Source organism: Callithrix jacchus, chromosome 4, assembly GCF_049354715.1.
Source record: "Callithrix jacchus isolate 240 chromosome 4, calJac240_pri, whole genome shotgun sequence".
Lineage (NCBI taxonomy): Eukaryota > Metazoa > Chordata > Mammalia > Primates > Cebidae > Callithrix > Callithrix jacchus.
Window position 1 is genome coordinate 97,429,810 of NC_133505.1, and position 10,889 is coordinate 97,440,698.

Sequence of the window (10,889 nt, forward strand, 5' to 3'; positions counted from 1 at the left end):
AATCATCTCTTCATGCTATTCACAGAGTTTAAGAGAAGGGACCCTAACTATTCTAACTGGGTCGGGTACCCACCTTGAGCTAACAGTTGTGCCCAGTAGGGACTATACCTGGGGAAAAAGTTATGCCTGCTGCCTTGTGAAGGAAATGTTTGTCTTCTTTTGGCCTTCTGCCATGATTCTAAGCTTCTTGAGGCCTCCCCAGTCATACGAAACCACTCAGAGAGGGGCATAAAAGACAACACAGAACCTCCACTTCTAACATTCTGACAGATGGAATTCTAAGGGTACCTGTTACGGCTGTTTGTGCCTCTTCCCCAGCACTGCCATGAACACTGATGATGAACTCTATGCCAGCAAGGCGGGAACTCGGAACTGAGACCCTTGCACAAAACCAGGAAATGCTGCCTCAAATTAAAGAGGAGCTAGAAAAACTGCTTGTTAGTCACAGAACTAACAAGGACTTTAGCTCTATTTTTAGTTCTGGATAAGGGGAAAAGCTTCCTAGGATAAACAAAGTAAAAAGTTTGTACCATGCTTGTGTGTTTTCATCTGATTGCTGGGAGCCTTCCTCCAAAGTCATATGAAGCACATCGAGGGAGCAAGTTTCCCAGAGAAGAGAGGCTACGTAACTCATCCTCAAAATCCCCAATTTGGAGCAGACTTCTAAGTGACAAAATGCAAACTGTGTACATAATAACTAAAGGAAATAAGAATTTGGGTCCAGGTCATAGACAGAAAGTGTGTGTGGGTGCTCAGGGGCATGACTCCTCAGCTTCAGTGATATTTAGAAAGTTAAAGAGAGCAGACAGAGGTGGAATTAGTATGACTACATATGTACAAGTCACAGAGGTGGTTTAATTTCTCTCTAGTCCTTTAGAGATTTGGGAGTTAGCTTGGGAATAATTCAGGAGTAAGTATATAGTGATAGCGGCTGGGTGTGGTGGCTCTGCCTGTAATCTTAGCACTTTGGGAGGTTGAGGCAGGAGGATGGCTTGAGCTCAGGAGTTCAAGACCAGTCTAGGCAACATAGGAGACCCCATCTCTAAACAAAAGAAAAAAAAAGAAAACAGAAAGAAAAAGAATCTGGCATGATATTATGTGCCTGTACTCCCATCTGGTGAGAGGGGCTGAGGTGGGAAGATCGCTTGAGTCCAGGAGGTCGAGGCATCAGTGAGCCATGATTGCACTACTACATGCCATCCTGGATGACACACCAAGAACATAGAAGAGATTCACATAGATCAATTAGTCCTGTAGTTTGGCACTATCAAAGTGAAGATACAAGAGTTTGTTTAGGAGGCCTATGTGCTGGGAGATGATGAGAGAGGAGAACACAGTGGGGAGTACCTTTTTTAGCTACTCATCCTACTTCAGCTCCTCAATACCCTTTCCTTTCACTATCCCTGGGCACAACTAGTGCAATCCTAGGAGATAAGCCAACAAGGCTGATGGGGATGCCCTGTCATTTGTGGCCACTGTCATAAACCTTAGACCAGTTGACTCCTTCTAGACCTCCCATCTGTGTAATACTTGGGCATGACCAATATGTTGAGGGAAGATTATTAGAATCTTTAAAACATCAACACATAGTTGAAAAAAAAACCAGATCCACCTTATAATTTTACAATTGACAGAGACATTGCTCAGGCCACAACCAAAGCTTTCAATTTCTACCATGATTTATGAGATCTTGCATATGGGAGGAACTGTGCATTGACTCAGTTGATGATGAAGGGCCACATTTTCTCCAGTTTTCCTTATGTTTCAATATTCTTCATAAACCTATGAAGAAAAAGAATGATTTGCATACCATGTCTTGGGAAACCAAAAATTTTATAGTAAATTTATACCAAATCTCTCAAAATCCCATCTAATTCATAATACCACCTTACTTGTTATTACTCAATTAATCAATGACTTGATATACTTAGGTAATATAGACTGTAGGAAAAAAAAGATAACCATGATGTTAGTTTCCTAGAGAAAGAGTATGAAAGCTTTTAGAGAAAGAAAATCAGCAACTCACCTGCTGTTGCATGGTTACCGGTGATGGATAATAGACATTCTCTGTTGATGATGTTATGATACTCTTGGGCTTATTGAACATCCAAACATGATTAGTGTTTTTTACTTTAGAGTGACCATATAGAACACAATGTTTATTTCAGAGTATATAATAGGAGTAAGCTAATTTAAAACTCAACTGCAATTGTAACAATTATTTAAAATTTGAATTTTTAAAAATTTTAAATAATTTTTATATCTGGGAGAAATATTTTATTACTATGAGTACACAATTATAAAGCAGGCTGACTTTCAGTTGCTTTTATTATTATTTTCAAAGTCTATATAATGCAGCCTTTTATTGTATACTCTGGAGTAGAAGGCTTTTTCATGTCCTCCACCTATGTAGCATTGCTTCTGTTTTGAACTATTTCCTTCTCTGTGTAATCCTTAGTATTTCCCACATGGGAATAATAATAGAACCTGTTTAACAGTTGTGCCCAGTAGGTACTATCTGAGAGAAGACTCACTTCATTCTTCTCTCTCTATTCCTCAGGCCCAGCTTTATGAGCTTTCTGGCTTATATGCAGAAAATAAGGTGCCCATATAGGCGACAAGTTTTCCTTGTTTTCAATACAAATTTTTATACATTGTGAGACTTACACAATATATGTGTCTGAAACATAATAGGAATTCAATTATTGTTACTTATTCAAATAAAACATTCGCTCATTTTTTTTTTTATCACTAGTCAAGCTATAGATTGCTATTGGATTGACTTAAAACTTGTTAATGCATATTCTCACTCATAGGTAGGTGATGAAAAATGAGAACACACGGACACAGAAAGGGGAGTACTAAACACTGGGGTCTATTGGGGGGAAAAGGGGAGGGCCAGTGGGAGGGGGAGGTGGGGAGGGATAGCCTGGGGAGAAATGCCAAATGTGGGTGAAGGGGAGAAGGAAAGAAAAGCACACTGCCATGTGTGTTCCTACGCAACTGTCTTACATGCTCTGCTCATGTACCCCAAAACCTAAAATCCAATAAAAAATTAAAAAAAAAACAAAAACTTGTTAATGAAATGCTTTCTAAACGTTCCACCATTTTTCAAATTGTCATGTAATGAATCAGACCACATTTCTATTATTTTCCTGGCAGAAATGCAAAGAAGTCTTATTACAAAAATGTTTGGCATCATCAATAGAGTTTGGATCCACGTATAACTGAACACATTTTGCTGTTGATCTGAAATGTCTGCCACGGTGCTAAGGCTCTTCATTAGGGTAGAATTAATCATGTGAACATTGGTTGTTGTTGAATTCTTTTTGTTTGATTGAACTTGGGGGTAAATAGCATTTTAAGTACCTTTAGTTTCTTTTAGTTTATATCAACATATTCAAAAATCTAGAATGCAATTTGGAAGCTGGCATCTAAATTTATTTATTTGTTTGTTATTTTACTTTGAGTTCTGGGATACATATACAGAATGTGCAGATTTTTTGTTTCATAGTTATACATGTGCCATGGTGGTTTGCTGCATCTATAACCCATGATCCAGATTTCAAGCCCCTCACACATTAGCTATTTGTCCAAATGCTCTCCCTCCCCTTGCTCCCCACTTACTGAGAGGCCCTGATATGTGATGTTCCCCTCCCTGTGTCCATGTGTTCTCATTGTTCAACTCCCACTTATGAGTGAGAACATGCAGTGTTTGGTTTTCTGTTCCTGTGTTAGTTTGCTGAGGATGATGGTTTCCAGCTTCATCCATGTCCCTGCAAAGGGCATGAACTCATTCTTTTTTATGGCTACATTGTATTCTATGGTGTATATGTGCTACATTTTCTTTATCTGGTCCATCATTGATGGGAATTTGGGTTGGTTCCAAGACTTTGCTGTTGTGAATAGTGCAGCAATAAACATATGTGTGCATGTGTCTTTTTAGCAGAATGATTTATAATCCTTGGGGTATATACCCAGCAGTGGGATTGCTGGGTTAAATGATATTTCTGCTTCTAGATCCTTGAGGAACTAGAAGCAGAAATCACTGTCTTCCACAATGGTTGAACAAATTTACATTCCCATCAACAGTGTAAAAGCATTCCTATTTATCCACATCTTTCCCGCATCTGTTGTTTCCTGACTTTTTAATGATTGCCATTCTAACTGGCGTGAGATGGTATTTCATTGTGGTTTTGATTTGCATTTCTCTAACGACCAGTGATGATGAGCTTTTTCTTTATATGTTTGTTGGCTGCATAAATGTCTTTTTTTGAGAAGTGTCTCTTCATATCCTTTGCCCACTTTTTGATGGGGTTGTTTAGTTTTTTTCTTGTACATTTCTTTAAGTTCCTTGTAGATTCTGGAGATTAGCCCTTTGTCAGATGGATAGAGTAGAAAAATTTTCTCCTATTTTGTAGGTTGCCTGTTCACTCTGATGATAGTTTCTTTTGCTGTGCAGACGCTCTTTAGTTTAGTTAATCCCATTTGTCAATTTTGACTTTTTTTTTTTTGCAATTGTTTTTGTTGTTTTGGTCATGAAGTCTTTGCCTATTTCTATGTCCTGAATGGTATTGCCTAGTTTTTCTTCTAGGGTTTCTAGTTTGAATATATTTTTAGTCCTCTTAGAAACTTATTACTTTCCATTTTATTGAGACACACACATGTGCACACACACACACACATTGCACATGAGTGGCTAGGGAACAAAATGTTACATAGCTAAAGTTGTAAGAAGAAAAGTTGTGCTAAGGAGAGAAATTCTGAATCATTTAGGATTGAGGTAATTCTGTTGAAATTCTTTTGTTAAAGGATATTGAGACAGGATTGGCTTGGTATGGAAAAGTTGTATGTAGATCTGGTGGTTGAGGGTTGTGCTTGCTAAGAGGAATATAGACATGCAGGTATTGATATTCACTGTGTATGTTGTGTGTGTGCGTGCATGCGCATGTGTATGATATACTAAAATGAACTTGCTGTGGGTTAACAGAAAAAAAAAGGTTTTGGAAACTTTCAGACCATTGAAATAAATTGCTGTTCATTAGGTCATCTGTGGTTAAAACAATGGATGGGTGAAATCATAGGCAACCTACATTCAGGAACATTCTAGATGAACATTGTAAAATACTTTGTTGAAAGCAGTTGGAGTGAATTAAATTACATTTAGTTAAAACAATTGGAATATAGGGGGAATTTTCAGGGGAAACCAGTTTAAGATGCATTTGCATCAACACTGCTTTCTGAAGACGTTGTATAGCAAGTGTATATCCAGGGCTGATTGGGGAGACAGGTATGGGGGGACTAAACACACAGTATTTAACCACTTACTCTTTAATCATCTTGGATAAATAGAATATTTGCTGCTATGGAATTTATCTCTTTAAAATGCCTTACTCTTTTATCCAAGATACTTTTTAAAAAATTAGATACGCAGGGCCAGGTGCGGTGGCTCACGCCTGTAATCCCAGCACTTTGGGAGGCCGAGGCGGATGGATCATGAGGTCAAGAGATCGAGACCATCCTGGTCAACATGATGAAACCCCGTCTCTACTAAAAATACAAAAAATTAGCTGGGCATGGTGGCGCCTGCCTATAATCCCAGCTACTCAGGAGGCTGAAGCAGGAGAATTGCTTGAACCCAGGAGGCAGAGGTTGAGGTGAGCCGAGATCGTGCCATTGCACTCCAGCCTGGGTAACAACAGCGAAACTCTGTCTAAAAAAAAAAAAAAATTAGATATGCAGCTTTCTTAGAGTAATTTTTAAAACTATGTCCAATTAAAGGTATAATTTAAACTAATCTCTAGATATAGTCAGTAATGTCCCACTTCACAAGCATTATTTCATTAGATAAACTAATCAAAGACCAAATACATTATACCATCGGGGAGCTAAAATCTAGCTGAAAGAATTTGGGACAGAGTATTAGGAATTGTCAAAATCATGGAAGTCTAATTTTGATTTTTAAATAATATCAGTATTATGCTACCCTTCCTTTTTCAGTTTTCTTCATGTGTTTTCTGGACTTACTGAGGCAGTTGATGCCAGAATTCAGTTCTGGTCAGAAGGGACACCAACAAATTGATTACAGTGACCTCTGAACTCTTTACCCTTGAACCTGTGGCAGAAACTAGTATGACTATGTAAGAATAATTAAGGAGATTGCACTAAAGTTGTAACTAAATGGCTTTTAAAAAAAGAAAAGTTATTTCTGACATATCAGAAAGCTGTATGCATGTGTTTAAATTACTATGGCTTGTAGTTCCTTTAACTGTTAGACTGAGAAGTATCCTGCAAACAAGTTCAGCAAAGATGGGGTATATAGATAAACAAACATATTCTAATAAACTAATGATGTACTATTATTCTAAAATAATGACTTTTAAATAGAGCCCTATCTTTCATCTAAGTGAGGAGAAACATTCTAAAACTCCCCTTTTCCTCTGTTCAAAGAAGGATCTAAATCAGATAAATATTTTCAATTCCTATGAGAAAATATGATTCAAAGATTTAAAAAAATTCTTTAGCCAATTTTAGTAGTTTGAAAAATTATACTCATGAAGCAGTTTTTAATTTCTATTTTAATGCAATCAAACACTTACTTGGTGAAAGTATTTTAGTCCAATAGCATAGTATATGTTAGCAAGTATTGGTATAGTAGATCATATTATATTAACCTTTTTCTAATTTCTAATAATAGTCATAGTCAAGACTTATTTCGTACTTATCAGGTATAGTGTAGACAAACAAATCCCTATGGGTTTCTCAAATTTCTGCATGGCCTTTGAGTGAAGCACCGATTTTCCTTTGTTCCAAACTACCTTTTCAGGATGATTGATAGTGAATAGGCTTGAAAGATAGAGATAGTGTCTCCTTCCAGAGCAAAGGGCAGGCATATTTACTGCTTACTACAAAAGATTCGAGTTTCCTAAATTTAAGTTGCTCTACTGTAATGCAACTCACTGCTGGTGTCTTTTGGCCCTAACTATTGTTGTCCTGTGGGAATTAGAGTCAGGGAACTGTCATTAAAATGCTGATTTTCTACCAGTGTTATCCTTCCCCATCACCCCATCCTCCCTGCCCCCACCCTCTGGCTGTCCCTCCCCTCCCCTCCCCTCCCCCCCACCCCCACCCCCATTCCCGACCTAGCCATGTGAGTGTTGTTCCCTTCCCTGTGCCCAAGTGTTCTCATTGTTCATCACCCACCTATGAGTGAAAGCGTTCAGTGTTTGATTTTCTGTTCTTGTGTCAGTTTCCTGAGAATGATGGTTTCTACATTAATTCATGTCTCTGCAAAGGACACGAACTCACCGTTTTTTATGGCTGCATAGTATTCCATGTGTATATGTGCCACATTTTCTTTGTCCAGTCTATCGTCGATGGGCATTTGGTGTAGGCAATGGGGTAGGGTGGGGTGAGGGTGATGGAGACAGCAAACCACCATCGCATGTATGTACCTATGCAACAATTCCTGGGTGCAGGATGTGCACCTGTACCCCAGAGCCCACAGTACAAAAAAAATGCTAATTTTCTGGCCACTGTTATTGCTGTAATACATGGCCTCCCATCACTGACCTAAGAGTCTTGTGTCTTTTATCAGCATCTATGTAACTGCAGGAAGCTAACTTGGAAGAAAATTAAAATTTTAGCCCCTTCATAGGTTTTGGCAGGAGGCACTAGCTTCAACACTTTGAAAAATTCTTTTTATTTAACTCCTTAAGTACTTATAAATTTTAGGGGAGCAGAAAATTTCTATTTCTGTAACACAACTTTGTATTTATTTAAGTTCCCTATCCCAGTTTTACCTCCAAGAAAGAAAGATTAGTATATTCTGTCTTTTCAATTACTCCAGGTGCAAATGCATTCATTTTGGGATTCCCTCCCTGCTTCATTTTTTGCTCAAGTGCGACATCTAAGTTTCCAGATATTTAGTGTAGCATTTTAGCATGGGAAGGTTAGGAAGGGGCGGAGCAACAGGAGCTGCAGAATCTGGTCTTCAGTCATTTGCATCTGTTCTTATTGATATCCCCTGGGTACCTATAGCTCCATTTAGTCTCTGGTTTATCCCATATTCTTCTGTGGCATCTGCTTGTCAGTCCCCCAAGCTACTGTCAGGTCTGTTGACACAAACTCTCTTACTCTCAACTTTTGTTCCCTTCTAGAGGGAACAGAAAACATTGGCTGCTCTCCTAAGTGGTTTCGTGCAGCAGGACACAATGAGAAAGCTGCCTCGGGCTCTCTTCTGCACCTGGCATTTCATGCAGTGTCTTTGTTGCTACTCAAATTTTCTGGCCATAGTGACATGGAGAATTTTGAGGCAGTGCTACCTTTACCTTCAGTGTTCCAAATGGGAAGCAGGTTCCAAATCAGCTTTTTTTTTTTTTGCTAAGATTCTTCATACTTAGATGGTAGTTATATCACCTCCCACAACTTTCTGTTCATACAGGTTAATTCTTTGTGGGAGGTTGGAAGACATTCATAGCTCCTTCTCTAGAAATCTTGCTTTTTTTAAGAATATTCATTTTGCTTTTCTAGCTGTGTAAATTTTACCAAATCTAAGATAAAAAACAATAAAAAAAACCTGATTCATATCACCATGAATTGTTTATAAGTTTATTATTTTATAGTGAATTTGGCTTTTGGCACACCTTGATCAGGACTTTTTTATTTTAAACATTTTCCTTGTCCTCTCCTTTCTCTGAGGCAGTCACTCCCATGTGACAATTGAAGGGTGGAAAAGGGGTCACCAGGTGAAAGGAAATTACTAGATTTGAAAAGAAGACATTGCCTGTTAAAAGTACACCCTGCTATACTTATGAATGTATTCATACCATTTAACACTCTACCTTGTACTTCTAATAGAGTGTGAGCTTTCTGTGGACAGGGAGACATCATGTAACTTTTTATTACCTGGCCTATGGTAGCAACTCAATTGTTTTTAAGTGAATAGTAAGGATCAATAAATAATGTCCTATTGACTGATCTTATCTATTAAAATGAACTTGCATGATTATGATTTGTAGGTCTTCAAAATGCTGGTGAAAACAGATTCATGGAAAATAATAGTAATACAGTTCTATAAAATGATTGAAATCTCAGGTATTCATTATGCTCATTAAAAGTCTGTTTTGTAATCAAAGTTAATCTTATTTTAGAAAATAATATTTTTTTTATAAATTTCATATCTTATAGGTTACTTGAAATATTCTGTGTAGGAGAATGAAAGGCATATACTCTAAAGGCATAGAAATCAAATGTTTAATTACAATAGATTTTGAACTTAATTTCTCATGCCTAGTTAATTCACAGGCTGATTAAGGAAAGCATACTTGTATTTTAAAGTTTTCAAATCAACATGCTGTGAAATATTAAAACAGAAAAAAATGCTATATTTTTCTAATGTATCTTTCTACAACAAAAAAACTATGGAAATAGACCTCAGAAACATCTTTCTACTAAAGATTAGTGAGGTAAAAAGTAGCCTTCCTAGATTGGACCAAACTGCTTTTTCTTTCATTTGATCCTAAACTGCATTAGGAGAAATAGTCTCTGTATGCTTAGATTTTTCTGAGTATCAGAGACAGAAGCTGCTATATTACAAATTGCCACTATTGTTCAAAGCCATCAGACCAACCATATAGAACTCTTGATAAGAGCACTTGAAAGATTTTTTATAGCGATAACTGCAGAGGAGGAGGATGTAGTATTTGGAGTGAATGTAAGGTGTTACTGTGGAGTGTTGCGGATTATTTAAAAATCTTTGTGAGAGTTATGAAATTGGTCTTAACTCTTAAATTACTTTCAAAATCCATCTCACAATGTCAGGTTTCATATATGTTTTGATCATCTTGGAAGATGATGCCACCTGATTATTGATTATTTTTTAAAAGCCCAGGAAACTACAAATGACATTGAAAAAAAGTATTGACACACGTTCATACTTAGAAGGGACAGCTAAATACTGGGTACTCATGGACATAAAGATGGCATCAATAGACACTGGGGACTACTAGGGTGGGGAGAAAGAGAGGTCAAAGGTTGAATAAGTAACTGTGGGGTACAATGCTCAATAACTGAGAAAGGAGATCAATCGTACCCCAACTGTCAACATCATGCAACACACCCTTGTAACAAACCTGCACATGTACCCCTGAGACTAAAACAAAAGTTGAAATTATTTTTTAAAAAGATATTAAAAACTACATATTAGATCTTTAAAACTATGAGAAGATAATCTTTCCCCAATATATTTCCCGTCTTCAATGGGTATGTATTAGACTCTTCTATGGTGGTAATAAACTACAGATTACATAGGTTCAATGATTATGAATCTAAATACATCTAACAATATATCCTTTGATATAGCATATATCAAGTATATAAAATAAAAAACAAGAACTGTAATGTGCAAAGATGTAAATAAATAAAAACTGGTTTTGAAAGTTTTTAACATAACTATATCAAAACGTGAAAGACCAAGCAGACAAAAAGAAGAGAAGATTTTATTAATATGATCAAATTTACACATATATATCTGTACTAGTATTCTTATTAATGTAAACAACTTTATATCCAACTTAGAATATGTATACATTTTTGAGCCTATGTTGAATCAACCATGTTTTTGGCTACAAAAGATTTCAATATGAATGAGCCAGCATTTCATAAACTGTTTTTGGGTTATAATTTAATAAAATTTAAAAATATCAATACTTGTAAGAGAAAAAAATTAAAAAGTAAAAACATTTTAGCTTTCTGTCAAGAAGCTAAAAACTGTCACTATTTTGAAAAAGAGAAAACTATAATGGAAACAATAAATTACTTATGCTTTAAAATGAATGACAGTAGTACTTTTCAGAATGTATGAAGCAAATCAACAATACTTAGAGACA